Source organism: Danio rerio, chromosome 14 (genome assembly GCF_052040795.2).
Source record: "Danio rerio strain M-AB ecotype USA chromosome 14, GRCz13ab, whole genome shotgun sequence".
NCBI classification, from domain to species: Eukaryota; Metazoa; Chordata; class Actinopteri; order Cypriniformes; family Danionidae; genus Danio; species Danio rerio.
In genome coordinates, this window is record NC_141034.1 from 10,698,440 (window position 1) to 10,712,429 (window position 13,990).

A 13,990-nucleotide genomic window follows, 5' to 3' on the forward strand; every position below is an offset into this window, starting at 1 on the left:
CACACACACACACACACACACACACACACACACACACACACACACACACACACACACACCAGAAGTGGTGAAGATTTCATTTTAAAAATAGTTCTCAGATATTTTTTTTTTTTATTTTCACATACACTTATACAAATTGACAGACATGTTGAACATTCCAGTACCTGCAAAAATCTTCAGTGTTTATTATTAATTTCCTCCACAAAACAGAGCAGTTTTTTGGCCCATTTTCAGTTTTTACATGTTTTTATACATGCAAACATATTCTTTTGAATGTGCAGAGGCATCAAATGTTTTTTATTTGTTTATTTATTTTAGGTACAAACGTAAAAGTCCTCCAAAATCAAAGCCATCACTAAAATATGGCTTTTAGTCCACTGGATTTATGCTAAAAGTGTATACAGGTGGTTCAAATGTATATGTGTATAACTTTGTCAATATATTTTATAATTCTAAAATCTCTACTGCTCCTCATTTTTACTTTATTAAGGCCTGTAATTTAAAAGTGTGTGTAAAAAAAAGTATGTGTGTATAAAAAGCACAAAATAAATAAATCACATTTCCACTATTTAAAGGGCACTTATGATGAAAATCAACTTTTGTAAGCTGTTTGGACAGAACTGTGTGTCGGTATGTGTCCACAGTCATATTGGAGTGATAGAAACACAGTGAGTCACTTTTTTATTTCCTGATGCTAAAATGGGATCCAAATCCTAGTGATTTTGAGATCGACCACAATATGATGTAGGAATATGGTTTTCCCCACCCACCGAATTGATTGACAGGTGCCATGTCTCCATAACAACATGTAAACACATGTCCACAGAACATTTGTTTTGCAATTAAATCGGTTAAAACTTATGCTACAAGTTTCTGTGATTAGCTGCACCTCAGTCTGTCTCTGTCACTGACTGCTGTTTATCTGACGTAATGCACGAGAAGCAGACACGCACATGGCAATGGTGGGCAGGAAGAAGCAGCTCATTTGGATTTAACGCCACAGGCTACAAAAACAGCTACACTGTCCTCAGACCCAATAATGGACATATTATGCATTATATAATAGATAATCTGATGGGTATTTTGAGCTAAAACTTTACAGACACATTTAGGAGACACCAAAGTCTTATGTTTGATCTTGTAAAAGGCTTAAAAGAGTACCCTTTAAGTTTAAAACATTTTTCTTTACACAAATTCAGAAATATAACAGCAAAACCCTTATTACAGAGCAGAAATAAAGTTAGAATGACTAATCAAAATGTGAATTAAAATGCAATGTCTTTCACACACATATTTCATCTGGTGAGACTTCCACTGACACAAATTAGAAAATAGCAAATGATTTGTGTGCAACCGCCTGACCGTATTCGCTTACACTGAGCTTGCCAGAAAATAATTATTGCCTTTCCCATAAATGGTACAGGGTTCACGTGGCTTTGCAACACTGTACACTGCAAAGCGTCTCTGCTCTTTTGTGACCCACATACAGGAATGAAATAAAACTCAGTGGTGTAAAGAATCAAAACACCTCCGCAGGCCACGCATCAGACAACAAAATCTCATACCCTTTCCCTTTGACATGTTTTTGTTTGTTTGCTTATTTGTGGGTTTTAATATGGGACCTACACCGGTCAAAAGTTTGGGGTCAGTAAGATTTTTAAATGTTTCAAAATAAGCTTCTCCTGCTCAACAAGGTTGCATTTATTTAATAAATGCAGCCTTGTATTGTTAAAAAAATAAAAAAATTTAAAAAATACAAATGGTAAAATTTTGAAATGTTATTGCACTATACAATAACTATTCAAAAGTAGTTTATAATTTCATTTAGGAACTTTTTTCAACTGATTTTAAAAATGAATTTTCAGCTTCATTACTCTAGTTATCACATAATTCTTCAGAAATCACTATAATTGATTAGCATTAGCATTATTATTATTATTATTATTATTATTATTATTATTATTATTATTATTAATGGTAATAGTAATTGTATTAAAAGCAATAATGACCTGAATGCTCAGAACGAGGGGTAGGGGTGTCCCAATTCTCTTTAGCTTGAAGGTGTAGGGCTAAAGGGAAGGGCTAGAAAGCCCTTGACACTGATATTTTTCCAGAACCACTCTCGATGACCTTTTCTCAGTGTCCTTCATGACCTTTTCTCAGAGTCTGCTATAATGTTAGTGTTGTTTTTTGTGTTTACATAGATGAATATGGCCACTGTGTAAATGCACAGTACAGTTACAATCATATTGCCACATTCTATCATTTTGATAACCCGATATAGGCCTATATCAAAAAATTAACGCAACTGGAATATCTACAAAAATATAATTGGATTGGCCCTCAATGTTCTATACTTACAAATATCAGAACACCAATTATATTCATCAAGTAAGTTCAACTTGTCAACTTAAACTCGTTTTTTCTTTTAAGTCCAATTCAAGTTTTATCACTAAAACACTCACTGTCTACTTCATTAGGTACACCTGTCCAACTGCACAAACGCAAATTTTTAATCAGCTAATCACATGGCAGCAACTCAATGCATTTAGGCATGTAGACATGGTCAAGACGATTTGCTGCAGTTTAAACTGAGCATCCGAATGGGGAAGAAAGGTCATTTAAGTGACTTTGAATGTGGCATGGTTGTTGGTGTTAGGCGGACTGGTCTGAGTATTCCAGAAACTGCTGATCTACTGTAATTTTCATGCACAACCATTTCTAGGGTTTACAGAGAATGGTCAGAAAAAGCGAAAATATCCAGTGAGTGGCAGTTCTGTGGGCGCAAATGCCTTGTTGATACCAGAGGTCAGTGGAGAATAGCCAGACTGGTTCGAGCTAATAGAAAGACAACAGTAACTCAAATAAGCACTCGTTACAACACGTCGATCTGGAAATCATCTAAATTAATTAAATGGGGTAAAACTCATCTGTTTAAATCTAGGTGGTTTGTAAAATGTGCCCATTTACCCCCCCAAAAAGCTAAGTGTTCCCTTAAGGCAGTGATAAATGCAGTATTTAAAGGTTGCTGTCGCTAGTGATGAAAAAAAAAAACTTTAAATAATATCTGAATGTCAAAAAAGCTTATGTTTTCTTAAGATCTGGATAGCAGTGCTCAAATAAAATTGATTATTTATATGATAATTTGGCAACAGGTTAAGAAAGGCAGTCTACATGTCCTTTAAGTGTCTTTCCAATTGGACATGGCTGGAACACCTCCACCAAAGGCGATCTGACCAGATGCCTCACTTCAACTGGCTCTTTTCCATTTGGAGGAGCAGCAGCTAGTTCACATTCCTACTGGATGCCTGAGCTTTGTACCCTGCCCAGAAAACTCATTTCAGCCACTGAATATTCATTCAAATTTAATAACCTACAATAACAAAATCAAGTGAAATAAGTATCCGTGAAGTCACTTTGTGTAATGTAACCATTTGTAACCATGATAGCTGTATTATGTTTGGGGGGCTATTTTAAGAATAATGCAGCTTAAGCAATGTTTTTCTTTTGTTTGTTATCCAGTGTTGATTTTTTTCCAGTTATAAAATGTGCCTGAAGCTGCTGCTGTAGCATGGAAGGCCAACTTTGTTGGTGTGGTTTTGAAAACAAGTGCAAATGCAGAAGAAATTTATTTATTTGCTTGCATCTCTTTGGGGGGGTTGATTCATAACCCTAACAGGCACTGCAGGCACATGGTTGAACTTTTAAGAATTGTTTAACAAAGACACTTAAAAGTTTTAGTATGATTTTCTTTTTTTTCTTTTTCTTTTTTTGTAAACTTTATTTATTGAACACAAGTGAATAGCATTTGCTGTATACAAATGTCCAATTTCTGCTTTTTTTTTTTCCTTTGAACACTTTTTTAAACATTTAACCCCAAAACCCTCCACCCATACCACTCATACATATAACTAGTCTTCTAGAAAACATACAACAGATGACAGGGTGATAAATTTTATATATATATATATATATATATATATATATATATATATATATATATATATATATATATATATATATATATATATATATATATATATATATATATATATATATATATATATACATATATATACATATATATAATACAATTTAAAATAAATATAGAAATAACTTTAAATAAATAGATTAAAAAAATTAAATAAAGTATACACATTGGCTAGTACAAAATGCCATTACTAGATGCTGGTATAAACCTAATCCACCACAATTGCAAGATGTAATTGATGTTTTGAAAAATATATTAATTATGGAGAAAATAACATACAGTGTACACAACCAAATAGATATATTTGTTGACTTATGGTTTAAATGGATTGAGTACATTACTCCCATTCGAACTAATGTTTTTGTTCTATAGAATTTTAAGACTTATTTACCCCCCCCCCCCTTTATTCTTTATTATCTTTCTTTTTTCTCTGTATATGGTTTTGATTAAGATAATGAAAAATAAGGCAAAGGGATATGTTCTGTTGCTGTTATGAAGAAATTTATATTTTCTTTTTGGTCCCAGATTGGGGAATTTAAACAGTAAAAACTGTAAAAGTGACATATGTCTGCTGATGCTGTGAATTGTATTTCTCTGGAATGAAAACAAAAAAAAAAGGAAGAAATTTGCAGTTTGCAGCGATGCTGTGGCGCAGTGGGTAGCACTCGCCTCGCAGCAAGAAGGTCGCTGGTTCAAGCCTCGGCTCAGTTGGTGTTTCTGTGTGGAGTTTGCATGTTCTCCCTGCATTTGCGTAGGTTTCCTCAGGGTGCTCCGATTTCCCCCACAGTCTAAAGACATGCGGAACAGCTGAATTGGGTAGGCCAAATTGTCTGTAGTGTATGAATGAGTGTGTGTGAATGTTTTCCAGAGATGGGTTGCGGCTGGAAGGGCATCCGCTGAGTAAAAACTTGCTGGATAAGTTTGTGGTTCATTCTGCTGTGGTGACCCCGGATTAATAAAGGGACTAAGCCGACAAGAAAATGAATTAGCAGTTTGTGCATTTTTTTTGCAATATTTTTCATGAATTCAAATGTATAATCTTTCAATTCTAAAGATGTTCAGGGAATAAAATATAATTTTAATATATCTGTTTAGTAAATCTGTTTTGTTCAAATGCACCAAAATATATGATCTATATTCACTGAGAAATGGATAAAAATGTTTTTTTTTTATTTTCAGAATGAGGTGTGCTCATTTATGCTGAGCACTGTATAATATAAGCATACTGTAAAATAACCCACATAGCAGATCTAAACACATGTGAAGACAAGGGTCTCCAAAAAAACGCACTGCAAAATTACTGCATAGAAGAACACTGAGCATTTAAAACTCTGTGAAGCAAGCTCAGTGGCTGTTCAGGCGACAGCAACCAATCTCTTGCACCGTGTAGAGACAAAGGAGCAGATTAGGTAACCTATCAATCTGCGCATGACAAAACTTTGTAATTTTTTGTATTCAGCAGAAGATAGAAAAATCATAAAGTCATTTAATTGTTTGCAATCTATTATTTTAGGGGAGAAACGTATCACTCAGTTTAATTTTAACCATAGTATAGTCTTATGGATACTGAACTTTTTAACATGCAGGAAACAAAGAGTTAGGGTAAATGGGGCACTCTCAGACATCATTAATATTTCTACAGGCTCTCCTCTCTCGCAAGGCTGCGTACTTTCACCTGTACTTTTTATGTTATATACAAATGATTGTCAGAGTACACAGGAAAATAGGTACTTGGTTAAATATGCAGATGATACAGTGCTTTTATCTTTGCTTTCTCACTTAGACCAGGAATATGGTTCAGTCCTGCATGATTTTATCTCATGGTGTAATAAAATGAGACTAGACCTGAATGTGTCAAAAACCAAAGAAATGCTTATCAACTTTGGCAAAAAAACACCTGCTCTACAAAGGGTGCTAATCAATGACACACAGGTAGAGGTTGTGGAGGAATATAGGTGCCTAGGAACAATTATTGACAACAGGTTGAAATTTGATCAAAATACAAATACACAATTGTTAATAAGGCTCATCAAAGACTGTTTTTATTGCGGAAACTCAGCTCTTTTAATGCAGAGAAAGTTATTCTTAAGACCTTTTACAATTCATTTATTGAAAGTGTTTTGTCCTTTTCCTTTATTTGTTGGTTTTCTTTACTGTCCATAAAATTCAAGTATCGTTTTCAAAGCTTCGTTAATTTGTGTTCAAAGATTTTGGGAGTTCCCCTGCGAAGTCTTGCATACTGTTACGAACAGCAAGTGTTGAGGAAGGCACATAAAATACTAGGAGACAGCACACACCCCCTAAATAAACATTTTGAGTGGATGCCCGTTGGTCGTTGTCTAAGGACAATAAGATGTTTGAAAAATCATGCCTGAAGCAATTAGGTTATGTAATAAATGTAGTTAATCGATGGACTATTATTTGTTTTTTGAACTTGCTATTAAGTGTTGATGTTTATTGTGTTAAGCGTGTCATTCTTGTTATACTATATGTGAAGCACCACCATGTCGAAATGAATTGCCCCAAGGTTTTAAACTAAACTAAACTAAAGTTGTGGAATTAGTTGAGGTTGAGTAAAAAGTGGGTACATTTTCAATTTTGGAGTGAACTATCCCTTTCAGCATAGTTAAAATACTAAAGTAGATATTTTGAAAGCTGAAATCCTGTACTCATTGACTTCCAGAGTAGGAAAACCAAGTTTTAAACTAAACTAAACTAAACTAAAGTTGTGGAATTAGTTGAGGGTGAGTAAAAAGTGGGTACATTTTCAATTTTGGAGTGAACTATCCCTTTCAGCATAGTTAAAATACTAAAGTAGATATTTTGAAAGCTGAAATCCTGTACTCATTGACTTCCAGAGTAGGGAAACCAATGGGAAACTGTGGAAGTCAAAGTTTACAGGTTTACAGCTTTCTTTAAAATATCTACTTTTGTATTTGGAAGAAGTAAAGGGTCATTTTTTGGGTGAACTATGCCTTTAGAATTTCTACAAAATAGAATAAACAAAAAAGTACACACAAAGCAATGATCTGAAATTCACTAGCAGCATTTCATGTCAGTTCTTCAGGCATGTTTTTGAAGAGGGACTTCTGTGTAAATGCATGTTGCAGTGCAAATGTGTTTGAAGTTTTGAAGCTGACACATCGGTTTTCTTCATATCACACTCCCTCCTGTCCATCTGACCAGTGAATAGTGGCCTGCTCTGGTTTTGGAGGCATTAATGTCTGTCTGCTCAAGCCAAATTTATGTGTGAGAGGAAAGCCCAGATAATACCCAGAGAGCCAATCTCAAAGCCTGACTCAGCAGTAGGATGACCTTCCATTCCTCTGAGTAACAAGCTGCAAAATCTTCATCAAAAAGGATGTATTTCACAATATCATTCTGTTTTTATGCAGCGCTCCAGCTTTATCCTTAAGCATTTTGAATAAATCAAATGGTATGCCATCAAGTTAAGATTTTATTTGTAAATCCGGGTTTAAAATGCAGTATTATGCCCTGATAAATGGCTTTCTGGGTGAATATAAAAATAAAAAAGGACACACAACAACACTGTATGAGGAAATGACAGAATGTATAAATACTCAAAACATTCATTCAATAATTTTTCTGCGGCTTCATCCGAGGTTCACCACAGCGGAATGAACCGCCGACTTATTGAAAATACGCAAAACATATTAAACCCAGGAAACAATTTTGTTTTTAATAGACATATAATAGACATCTAAACATAGACAGCTTGGCTAAAACAAGACTAAACTTGGGCTGTCAGTGAAAATTAGTGGTGTAAAGTACTTAAGTAAATAGAATTTGTTACTTTACTTAACTATTTTTTAGTTAGTTTGTATTTGTACTGAGTATTAAAAATATAAGCAACTTTTACTTCTACTTGACTACATTTTTCATTAAATTTATGTACTCTTTACTTCACAACATTTGAACGGACGCTTACCGTTACTCGTTACATTGTGATTGTGCGCGACAAGTCGGCATCTTTATCTACAACGGCTTGTTGGGCGGACGATATCGCCATCTGCAGGGTGCTGATGGTACTGTATGCTATTTATGAGCTAAATCATGTGAACATTAATTAGCAGCTTGCCTAATACCAGGTGTTTAATTACCAACATGGCTGAAGCAAATAATGAAGCCGAAGCCGGCACATCAAGCAGTGCCAGCACTGATGACCATCTATGGCCTTCTGAAAGAAATGTTTTCATTTGCCGATATGCAGACTGGCTCTTACAGGATGCAGTGTCTACTTTGTTTGCCATGATCCACAAAAATAAGTGCTTTTAAGAATTTATCATCAAATTTGAGAAAACGCATTGAAGAAAGAGTCAATTTAATGTTAATTTAATGTAAATTTAGTGAATTTAATACAGTTACTCATATGGCAAAAACCACCGCGACATGACTATGTTTTTAGCTTAACTTTTTTTTGTGCAACATGAATAAATGTATCACTCAAATTATACATTTTGCATCAGGTGAATTTAGCTGTGAGTTTGTGATGTATTTTTCATTGAATTTATATGTAGTTTACTAAGTTGAAAAATAACACTGCTCCTTTTTGTTTCATTTTAATACAGAGAAAACATCCTAATCATCCTAATCATCCCAATCAAAAAATATTGCACCCCTTTGAGACTGAGAGGTGAATCACGTGAAAGTCAGCTCAGAATTTTTTTTTTTTTTTGAAAAATAGATTGTGCTTTTATGAACATTTGAGTTTGACTGAGACTTTTTGTTCTATATTTTTTATCTATTTTGATTAGCCATTTTGAAACATTGAGGTGTACAATTTAATTTCTATTTTAGGAAATAAAAGCTTTCTTGGTGTTCTTTGAGCCTACATTCCATATGAGTAAAATACTTAAGTTCTTTTAAAATCGGAATTGGTGACTTGTAACTTGTAAAGGAGTAATTTTTACAGTAAGGTATCTGCACTTCTACTCAAGTATGGTTTTCAGGTACTCTTTACACCTCTGGTGAAAATCTAACAGGCATCTAAGAATAGCCCAAAACTAGATTAGTCATCTAATAGACAGATTGGACAATCTTTATATGTGTAGTCATTCATTTCTGTTTATTTGATGACTAGTCTAGTTTTGGCCTATTCTTAGACGTTTATTAGATTTTCACTGACAGCCCATTTTTTGCCTTGTTTTAGCCAAGACAACTATGTTTAGATGCCTATCAGACACCTATTAGAACGCTTGCTGGGAATAGAAAGATTAGGAATACCTCCTGGTAGTTGAAAAATCAGCATCAACAGGCACAAAATTCTGTGTAATAAAACAATATTTGAAGAATTCTTAGTACTATAAAGTATTAAATATGATTACTATAAAGTATTAAATATGATATTAAGCTGTTTTTAAAAAAAAAACAATTCACTCTTGGTTTTGCGTACGTTTCGGGGGACTATGCAATTATACAAATATCAAACTCTAATTTTGAGCTTGGATACAGTGTAGGGTTCACAGAAAAGTGAAAAGAGAGAGAGGGGAAATGGACGGAGCTCATGATCCAGGTCAGTGAGCATTAAGTAAAAACTTTAGATAAACAAAGAGGATGCACTTATAACAGCATTTCAGCCATGGCAAGTCCCTGGGTAGTTAGAAACACAATTCTTTCATTTAAAAAAAAAGTATTTTAATGGTAAAGTTCCTAATTATGGTTTTGACTGGTACATGAAGGTGCAAAGTCCATTTACTAAGCAATGCTGTTAAGAATAAGTCAATAAAGTTGCCAATTATGTGCATTAACATAATTATCAAATGAATAGAAATAACCCAAATATAGAATAGCCCCACCCCTAACCCCAAACCATCATTGGGTGATGGGCAAATCAAACTAATTGTACAAATTAGATTGTACGAATTCATTCAAATTAGACACTAAATCAAAAAGTTAAGAGATTGCTTTGGATTGCTTTTGGCAAAGTCAAATCTACTTAGCCTTACTGCCTATTGATACCCTCTGCCAATGCATTGATAAAATTAACAAGTGGATGAGCCAAAACTTTCTTCACATAAACAAAGAGAAGACTGAAGTGATTGCGTTTGGGAACAGAGATGAGGTTCTCAAAGTGAATGCATACCTTGGCTCTAATGGTCAAAAAAAAAAATAAATAAATAAAAAAAAAAAAAAATAAGAACAAGAACCTTGGTGTGATTCTGGAGTCAGATCTGAGTTTTAAAGGGTCACGAAACACCAAAACACATTTTTTGAGCTGTTGACAGTCGTATATGTGTCCCACACTGCTAAAAACACTATTAGGACACCTATATTTCACTAAAAAGTGTAAATTGGTTGTTTTCGCATTATTTCAAGCAAATTCGTACTTCCGGTTTGAAACTAATTTTTGAAGCTGCGTCACGGCCATGACATAATAGCGTTGTATTCCAGCGTGCAGACTGGGCGTCTGTACCAGAGTGAGTCTTATTACGTCTTACAGTGTGATACATTAATGCATGAGTAAGGCTTGGTTCAAACCAATCAGCGAGCTCTATTGTGCAACTTCATTAATATCCATTACTGTCACAGTGCTTACAGACGCACCACGTTGTGTTGGCAAAACAAGCGTGAAGTGTTGCTTTTATAGTTTGCTACAGTTAAGTTTCGTTTTTATTTTCTCTCTGTGAGAGCTCAGACTCACGTGTGGATTAACAGTGTACGCGACGCTCGACAACAATAACTTACGTGTCTAAGGAGGAACATTGTTTACCTGAGAGCTGTTCTCATCTGCAAACGCTGAGATCCGGATTCGCTTGTAGTCTTCTCTTCATAAAGACGCAGCTCTAGTTGCTGGTGATTGTCCTGTCTCTACAGATTTGTTAAGTGAGCGAGCAGTGCTCTTTGTTTATTCAGTTTGTTCGTATCGAACAAACTATTGCACCGAGTGTAGACATGTTAGCACCACAACCAAACTTTAACCTTGTGTAGGGTTTTTACCGCATTTTGTGACCGGAATAACACACGCGGCTTTCTGACACTACCTGCCGTGTGCATCTAAGTTTCCGGGAAATGCTGAGTTTTTTTTTCTCTCATTCGCCGTGCGGTATCAAACATTGCATGAAAAATACACGCTTATAGCAGTTCCTCGAATCAAATATCTCGTTTGTAGTGAGGGGCATGAATGAATTCCCTGAATGAAAGAGCCAAACTGCAGTTAAAGTCCACCATTTAATAATTTGGCAAATAATTCGACTACACATGTCCATGTAGGTTAAACACCATTACTTTCTCCTGTGTGTTTGTGTGTATTTTGACTCTGAAACTTGCGCGTGCCCAAATAGACACTCCCACACCATCCCACTTTTCTTCCTCCGACACTCCCCCCTAAACAGAGCTGGACACGCCCACTTTTCTGACTTTTTCCAAAGTAGAGGTGTGAAAACACCCTGCTGAAACGAGGGGGTTTCATGGCCCTTTAATAGTAATGTCAAATCAGCAGCTAAATCAGCATACTATCATCTCAAAAACATTGCAAGAATTAGATGCTTTGTTTCCAGTGAGGACTTGTTCATGCTTTTATCATCAGCAGGGCAGCACGGACTCCTCACTGGCCTTCCCAAAAAGGTGCTTTTTGATCCAGAAAGCTGCTGCCAGAAATCTGACCTGAACCAGAAAATCAGGTCTTTACACTGGCTCCCAGTTACATTCAGAATAGATTTTAAAGTATTACTACTTGTCCATAAATCACTAAATGGCCTAGCACTTCAATACATTACAGATATGCTCACTGAAAACAAACCAAATAGATCACTCAGATCATTAGGATAAAAAAATTGAAATTCCAAGGGTTCAGTCAAAGCAGGGTGGATCCACATTCAGCTAGTACGCCCCCTGCTGCTGGAATCCAGAAATGATCAGATGTGCTCCCACATTAGGCACATTAAAATTAAGACTGAACACACACCTGTTAAGCTGTGCCTTTACTGAATGAGCACTGTGCTGTGTCCCACAGGTCGCACTATTATGTCTTTTTTTCTCTTTTTTCATTCTTTTAAAACCAGTTTTAACATTTTAATCAGTTTTAAATATTTTTTTATGTCCTTATACTTGTACTTTTATTCCTGTTTATGTAAAGCACTTTGGATTGCTACTGCGTATGAAACTTGCTATATAAATAAACTTGCCTTGCCTTACCTAAAAATGTGCATTGTGTCTTCAAAAATCAGATGGTAATGTACCCCTTTGGTTTGAACTGGCATGACACTTCTGGCCTCAGCAACTACATTTTGAAATAAGCAGTGATGGAAATAACGCCACTATAAATAAATGGCGTTACCGATGACAATACTTCTTTTTAGTAACGAGTAATCAAATTAATTAGTGTTTCCCCCATAACAACGCCATGCCCCATTTCCCCCTGTTCATGTGGGTTTCCTCTGCGTGCTCTGGTTTCCCCCACAATCCAAAGACATGCGCTATAGGTAAATAGAATAAGCTAAACTGGCCATAGTGTATGTGTGTGAATGCAAGCATGTGTGGGTGTTTCCCAGTGCTGGGTTACAGCTGGAAGGCCATACTATGCTTAAAACCTATGCTGAAAATTTTGGTAGTTCATTCCGCTGTGGTAACCTAAAATAAATAAAGGGACTAAGCCAAAGGAAATTGAATAAACTAATGTACAAAGCAAAGAACCAAAAATTGAGACTTCTTGTAACCCACAGTGTGCTTTTGATCAATATGATGACTCTTCATTAACTGATACAAATTGATAACTTTTTAATAGGTAAGACCTGAACTAAGCCAATGCAGTTGCAGGAATACCAACATAATTTGCAAACTTGTAGGAGAATGTTATTATCATAAGTTTCAAATGCAGTACTGACATAACAGATTGGATCATAGAGGATAATCAAAGTTGTCCTAAGGCAAGAACAAACTTTTTTTTTCAATTTTTGTTTTGTTTTTTTGGAAAACTTTGATGAACAGTTATATACAGTGGGTATAAAAAAATAAACACATTGCCATTTTCCTCTATAAACATATTTCTAATATGTTTATGTAAGGTGCTGCTCACCTGATTGTTTCACCAGATTGTCAGAAACAACTAAAGTAATCCATGCACATAAACCATGAACACATGAAAAAAGGAGGTGTAAAAATTCATGGAAAGCCCAGACAGCGGCTGAAATCCCTCAGTAGTTAGACAGCAATCCTGCCCCTTGTCAGTGTAAATTATTATTAGCTGCTTCAGTCCAACATCTACTTTCCAGATGATGAAGATGAAACCAGGCTGGACATTTTAAGCAATACAATCATCCCAGACACAGCAAAAGTAACTCTCAACTGGATTCAGAAAACAAACTAAAGCTGCAAGAATGGCCCAGCCAATCTCCTGTTCATAGAATAGGCTCACAGAACCATCACAGTTTTTAGACTCTATTGAATTCTGGGGAAAAAGTGCACCTGGGAAATGCATATGACTCAATTCACAAGGCTTTTAAACAAATTATACATTTTAGTATTTCAGCGCCTTTTCCTTGTTTCATTCCATTGTTAGTACAAACAAAAAAAAAGATTTCAGAATTCTGAATTAATATTTTGTTTTATCTGTTTGTTTTAATTTTATTTAAAAATTTTTTTTTTACCAAAATATGGGTCAAATTCATCTCAATAGCTCCTTTAGAAATATATTTACCAGAAAAATTCTTGAGGTGTTCCATACTTATTTTACATGCTGTACATATAAAGTATATGCGTGTATGTGTATGTGTGTGTGAGAGAGTGGGCAAGAGAGAGAATGACATGAAGATGAAAGTAACTGTTTTTCAAACCAATTTTCATTAAGCTCAGACTTGGAAAATTAAGTCTTATTTCTGTCTCTGAGGCAGATTTTGTCTATAAGACTGTTGTGCAAAAACATTCAACTGAGTTACTCATTTTGCCCAGGTCAGCAAAATTTCACATTAAAAAGCATATCTGTGTCAAAAGCACATCTATGTGTCTGGCAGTTTGTCAGATGAGGTGAGAGAGTCTGAGCCT

The 13,990-nt window shown here is 35.2% G+C and overlaps 2 protein-coding genes and 1 long non-coding RNA gene across 5 annotated transcripts in view; 1 reads left to right on the plus strand and 2 right to left on the minus strand.

Annotated features, from left to right (window-relative positions):
* The window catches only part of LOC147840770 (uncharacterized), an 821,899-nt gene that overhangs the window by 471,775 nt on the left and 336,134 nt on the right, over window positions 1–13,990 (plus strand). Inside the window, exon 2 of the long non-coding RNA XR_015507145.1 lies at window positions 10,188–10,471. This is a non-coding gene — a long non-coding RNA (uncharacterized LOC147840770). The remainder of the gene's footprint in view (window positions 1–10,187; window positions 10,472–13,990) is intronic.
* il1rapl2 (interleukin 1 receptor accessory protein-like 2) overlaps window positions 1–13,990 on the minus strand; it is a 596,834-nt gene that overhangs the window by 353,062 nt on the left and 229,782 nt on the right.
* The window catches only part of commd5 (COMM domain containing 5), a 432,514-nt gene that overhangs the window by 106,699 nt on the left and 311,825 nt on the right, over window positions 1–13,990 (minus strand). The gene's annotated exons all lie outside the window — the stretch shown is intronic.